Genomic DNA, 6,590 nt, shown 5'->3' with positions numbered 1-6,590 from the left:
GAAGGCTGAGGGGGGATCTAGTGGCCTGTTATAAACTAGTCAGGGGGGATCAGCAGGCATTGGGGGAGTCCCTGTTCCCCCAAGCACTGCCAGGAGTGACCAGGAATAACAGTCACAAGCTGGCAGAGGGTAGATTTAGGCTAGACATCAGGAGGCGCTACTTCATGGTGAGGGCGGCTAGGGTCTGGAACCAGCTTCCAAGCAAAGTGGTGCTGGCTCCTACTCTGGGGGTCTTTAAGAGGAGGTTAGATGTACACCTTGCTGGGGTCATTTGACCCCCAGTACTCTTTCCTGCCATGGCAAGGGGTCAGACTAGATAATCTACTCAGGTCCCTTCTGACCCTAGAAACTATGAAACTATGAAATTGCACTTGATAATAAATTACTGCCATTTATATAATAGCAAATAATAACTTTTTTTGGACAAATACATTTTTCATATTTTGGTTTTACAAAAGTAAATTTTGTGTGAGTTCAGCACTAATGAAGATGTTGGAGATTAACAAGTTTATCAGCACCATTTGTTCAATGCAGGGAAGGCATTGCTGCCCACCTACTGTCTTAGAGAAAAGTGTGATCTCTCACTTGGGTAGAACACCAGTCATTAATTAGAAAAGAGTTCCTCCCTCTCTTACTGGGTCTTTCCACTTTCCACTACCAACAAGGTACCATTTTTTTTATGTGGAAACTGGACTTATATCACCATTAAATTAATTCAGCTCTGAAGTAGCTAGCAGCTTTACTATCAGCTGGAATTGAGCCAACCCAGATTGGATTCTGATCAGTGGATCAGAATTTGGTAGTATTCAATTAAATAGTTTATAAAGGATCGGTTTTAGAAACCTGCCAGAGCAAGAGTTTCTATAGGCAGCTGGGCATTGCATAGAATCATTGAAAATGAGGGCTGGAAGGGACCTCAGGAGGTCCCATCTAATCCAAACCCCTGCTCAAAGCAGAACCAGCCCCAACTAGATCATCCCAGCCAAGGCTTTGTGGAACCAAGCATTAAAAACCTCCAAGAATGAAGATTCCACAACTTCTCTAGGTAACCCATTCCACTGCTTCACCACCCTCCTAATATTTTTTTTTTCTAATATCCAAATGAAATGTCCCTGGAAGCAACTTGAGACGGTTGGTCCTTGTTGTGCAATCTGCCACCACTGAGAACAGCCTAGCTCAATCTTCTTTCCAACCCCACCCCAGACGTGATATCACCAGTGCAGAATGGAGCAGAATAATTACTTCCCTCAATCTGCTGGCAACGCTTCTACTAATGCAGCCCACTATACTGTTAGCCTTCTTGGCATCAAGGGCACACTGTTAGCTTATAGTCAGTTTATTGTCCACTGTGACCCCCAGGTCTTTTTCTGCAGAGCTGCTGCTTAGCCAGTTGGTCCCAAGCCTTTCATGGTGCATGGGATTGTTCTGCCTTAAGTGCAGGACTTTGTACCTGTCCTTGTTGACCCTCATAAGATTTCTTGTGTCCTAATCCTCCAATTGATCTAAGTCATTCTGAATCTGAGCCCTACTCTCCAGCATATCTACCATACTCCCCAGCTTGGTGTCATCTGTGAACTTGCTTAGGGTGCAATCCATCCAATCTTCCAGATCATTAATGAAGATTAATTGAACAAAACTGGCCCCAGGACTGACCTGTGGGGCACTCCACTTGATACCAGCTGCCAAATAGACCTTGAACCAGAGTTCTCTGTTAAGCCAAGCTGGTCACCTGCCATATTTGCTATTCTTCCTGCACATTTGTTCCTGCATTCCTGCATTTTCAGTAAAGTTTCTTTAAAATAGGACCAGCTCTCCTTGATTCCTTTCCTTCTCAGCATGGCCTCCCATGGGATCCTGCCCATCAATTCTGTGAGGTAATCAAAGTCTGCTTTTCTGAAGTCCAGGGTCCATACTCTGCTGTTCTCCTTTCTTCCTTTTGTCAGGATCCTGAACTATATCATTTTGTGGCCACTGATGCCCAAAGTGCCATCCACTTCTACATCCCCCACAAATTCTGCCCTGTTTGTGAGCATCAGGCCAAGAAGAGCACAGTCCCTAGCTGGTCTCTCCAACACTTGCACCAGAAAGTTGTCTCCAATGCTCTCCAAAAACATCCTGACTTGCCTTTTCACTGCTGTATTACCTTCCCAGCAGATGTCATGGTGATTGAAGTCTCCCATGAGAACCAGGGCCTGTAATCTGCAAATTTCTGCTAGTTGGCTGAAGAAAGCCTCATCTACCTCATCCTCCTAGTCTCTTGTATCTAGCATGGGTGCAAACAAGAGTTTTTCACACCTGGTCTAGGTTAAGCCTGGACCAAGAACATTTCATGCAGCCATTCACTGTTGTCGACATTGGTTCAGGAAGCCAGGGTTAACTCACTTCAGATGGCAGGATTGTGGGGGGCTGTCAGGTTCATGGGGGTGGGTCTCACAGGTCTGGAGGGGGGTGGTTGGCAGTTCTGGGGGGATAAGGCTCTGGGGGGGCTAAAAATAGCTTGGTTAGGGTGAGAGGTGTAGAAACAGCTTAGCCCCAGATCTGGGGGGAGAGGCATACTGGGTAGGCATTCGTTAGATCAGGTTAAACTTTTCTTAGTCAAAATTGGTAGACACCTAAAATAAACTAACTGAGATCGGGCGTGCCATATTTTGGCTGATGTAAACCTTGCCAACACTTGCAAAAGTGAGTATTTAGATCAATGTAACCTTGGTTAGGTCACTATAAATGCAACACTTGTACATACCCTTAGTAAACATGGTTACTTGGACCCCACTGTGTCCATGCAATTCCTTCATATTGTCATCAGGTAAAGATCAAAGGACAACATCCTTCTTGACAAAAATACCTGGATTCTTGGTCCACACAAAACACTGATATTATTTTACCTTGATGAATTCATACTGGGACTCTCACAGGACAAATGAAGTGTTTACAGTGTAAACCCTTACTCCTACAACTGGCAGCTTGCAGGAAGACTGTTGTTCATGCAGGGAGCCTAGTGGATTTCTATGATAATTTTGCACTGAAGCAGCAATTTTCTCACTTGCAAGATCATGATGTAACATCATGATGTAACAAGTGGGATTGACAAACTATAAGGAAAGGTGAGGTTTACAGGTGCTCATTTTTGTATGCCTTTGGCATATAACCCTTATGTACTAAGCTTTTCACACACTTATTCCCAAACATGCAGGAGTCACCATTTCTGAGTGAATTATGCAATGCTGAGACTCATTAACTACTCCCTGGTTCCCTGCCATGAAAAGCAAGCTCCATTAAACACCTAATGGTCTTCATGGCCAGAAAAGGTAAAAACGGGATGATAGGAGGCATTCCTCTCTTGAGTGCACAAACTATGTTAGGTTCAGTGCATATAATAAAGTTGACCAGGGTCAGATAAAAAAAAAAAAAAGCTCTACTGTATCTATATTTTAAGCAATAATTACTGTGTTATTCAGTAAGAAATTAATACTCTTCACATCATCCTGTGGTTTGGATGTTGATCATAAGATAAGGAGTGCAATTATTGGAGAAATAAGATCACCAAATATAATGTGAATGTCAACATTTTTCACTGCTGTAATGGTGTAACAATATTTTATAATAATCCTTCAAGTATACAATCAGATCCAAAGTTAACTGGAGTACTAAGCAGGGCAGGAGAAAATACCACATAAAACTTATTTATACTCTTCCAATTTTCATTTAAAAGGATTTACAAATAGGTCGAAGAATAAAAGAGACAGTGTCAAATTAATTTTCCAAATTGAAAAGGCTCACTTTAGCTGTGATGTATTAGGTTAATGTAACAGTATCACTTCATGTGTTCAGCATTTCAAAAGAAAATAATATTTTAGGAAAGCAGGCTAGGTTTGAAGCAGTGGATTGCCACTGATAATATTGTAATTTAAAAAGTAATTTGAAAAAACAACACTGATAGGTATTCAACTGCTATTGAATTGTTAATATTCACATGTGTGTATTGCAGGGTTTCTTGAAAAGCAATGAAAGTAGATTTACATGAGAGAATAATTTAATAAAGTTATTTGCAATTTCACAAATCAAACTGAATGACAGGTGAATGAAGGAAGCAAACAAATAGTTATTGCAGCATTGTGACTTCCACAGCTGTTCTGCAGGGTGGATGAACCAATTAAGAGATCTCCTACTTTGCTGAAAAGTTCAACTGAATACATGTGGAAATCACTAAGGCAGAAATCTTTAACATAGCCTATGTGGTATTAGTAGTGTGGTCCACTGATCACCCTGAAGCTGACAAATTCCTATGAAATATCTGAGCTTTCACTTATGAAACACTTGGTCCTTCCACCCTGGTGAAAGGTGGCACAGTGTAGCTCTGCTTCCTACTCAGAGAAATGATTAAGGCAGAGCAGTGCAGGAAATCTTACCAACCTTTCTATCCAACTAATAGGGACAGCTGAGTCTTCAACAATATGTAACATCTGCTAGCATCCCAGATATTCTACAGTTAGCCTTTAGACATCATGGAGAGACCATAGAGAGCACTAAACCTGACTTCCCTATAACAGTGGTTGCTGCCAATGAGCTGAATTTTCTAGTTCCCTAAAATGTAGACTGGCCAGAAATGCACAGCAGGGAATTTCCCCTGAACGTGGGAACTTTTAGCGGCAAGAAGCAGATTGGGGAATAGGGGAGACATGCCAGGCCTATGGTTGCATCAAAGTTGGCCAATTAGGGATCATAGAAGAACAATTGATTTCCTAAAGCCAGTACGTTGAGGATGAGATGGACTATCACATCCTGTATCTCAGCATTCATGCTACTCCACCTCTTTAAGCTTCTAGCACAGTCAACCTTAGATCCCACTTTCGTAGCTCTGATGGGATAGATAAAATGGAAGTACAAATCTATGCTGCAGAGAAAAATGGCAAATGAGCAGTTGCATGTTGGTACAGGAAACTAGAAGTACGGCTGAGAGTCTGTCATAAATGAGCTTAGATTGAGAGGAAGGGGAAATAGTGCAATTGCCAGAGGAGGGATAGGGGATGCTTCTGAGAAGAAAACAAGGAAAAGCTCAATGGATATTGGTGAGGCTGCAGGAAACCTGATGCCAGAGTGAAGGACAGAATTGGAATTGTGTGTCGTTGGCATAAACATGGTACCATAAATGAAATGGGAATGAATAATGTATTCAGGGAGAGTACATATGGGCAGAATACTCAGTGGAAAGAAGTATCAACAGAGACTTGCAATGAGGGAGAAGAATGGCGACCCGTTAAAATAAAAAAGGGCCAACAGTAGGACAGGAAAAGCAAAACCAGGTTAGTAAGAAAGCCAAGCCTGGGGAAACTGGAACAAAAAGAAAGTCAACTTGCAAATTTGAAGATATAAAGAAAGATGACTGCAAAGAAAGCCGCTTGCCCTTCTCATTTTGACTGTGGGCATTTGAAAATAGATTCATGTGTTTATTGCATATTCTTTCTAGTGAACGAAAAATTATTGCACAGTTCATCCTAAATTATTAGTACTGGATAGTACAAAAAATAACAAGTTATGTGATTAAGATGCATGGCTTCTGGGTATCCAATATAAGCTGTTACTGAAGATTAAAATACCAAGTAATAGTGGGGAGAGAACAAGTGTAATAAAGCCCACGGTCCACTCATCCCTACCCCATCTTCTTTATGTGGGGAATCTGAACCAAGGTAGATCCTAATGGTTGGTCCATTATTTTCATTGCTCTTTCTCCAATTAGTTTATTTCTTTAATTGAATTGAAGTTTAATCTCTCCTTAGTTACTAAGGTGTTATGCTTAAGATTAATAATTAAACAGACTTAATATTAATTTATTCCATAAAATGTACATGTTTATATTTGTATCATGCAGTGATCCATCTGGTAAGCTTACTTTTACCAGCTCTTACTCTTTTGTGAACACAGATAAAATGCTTTGGACAATTTTTCTTGTATTTACACTAGCATAAACTAAAAGTAGTACCACACAGGTCATTGGAAAAAAAGATTGTCAAATCTTTGAGACTGAGTTGAATTAAGGGCTTCATAGCTACCATACCTTGACCTGTTGATGTCAAAAAACGAACAGCTGTGACACTTCCAACTTCGCACAGCAGAGAAAAAACAATCAAGTATTGAGGTGCTGAGGGAAACTTTGTTTGCTATTGAAAACAATATAACAAAGAGGAAGATTTTTAAATACTTGCGTGATATAATCTAATATATTATTGTTATAGCCATTGTAAGCAAATTGATACCCTTTCTGTAACAATTATTCAATGAAATGCTTCTTGTTCTTCAAGTGATGATAACACCTTTCAGAATTTGTATTATCCACTCCATAAAGTCAGCTGTCAATTAGCTCAGAAAGATGAAATCAGACATATGGAAAAAGCCTTTGCAGAAAAGAGAGAGGATTTGCTTTGAATAATATTAAATCAAACCTACTGAATGATCCTGTGTTCTCCATTAGAGCATTTAATTAAGAACATTTGTTGGACTCTTTGCATAGCTCTTAGACACTTAATATATAAGGCTGTTAGATATCATAGCATAAACATTTTTGGAGGTACATCTTCGCTATTATTAACAGA

The 6,590-nt window shown here is 40.3% G+C and overlaps 1 long non-coding RNA gene across 1 annotated transcript in view; it reads left to right on the top strand.

Annotated features, from left to right (window-relative positions):
• LOC109322695 overlaps positions 1 to 1,182 on the top strand; it is a 7,715-nt gene extending 6,533 nt beyond the window's left edge. The window contains exon 3 of the long non-coding RNA XR_002104465.1: positions 1,120 to 1,182. This is a non-coding gene — a long non-coding RNA (uncharacterized LOC109322695). The remainder of the gene's footprint in view (positions 1 to 1,119) is intronic.
• Positions 1,183 to 6,590: the final 5,408 nt, after the last annotated feature.

The sequence above is a fragment of the Crocodylus porosus genome, unplaced genomic scaffold, assembly GCF_001723895.1.
Source record: "Crocodylus porosus isolate Cpor-Errol unplaced genomic scaffold, CroPor_comp1, whole genome shotgun sequence".
NCBI classification, from domain to species: domain Eukaryota; kingdom Metazoa; phylum Chordata; order Crocodylia; family Crocodylidae; genus Crocodylus; species Crocodylus porosus.
The sequence above is the reverse complement of the archived record's forward strand: the minus strand, read 5'-3'. Positions and strand labels throughout refer to the sequence as shown.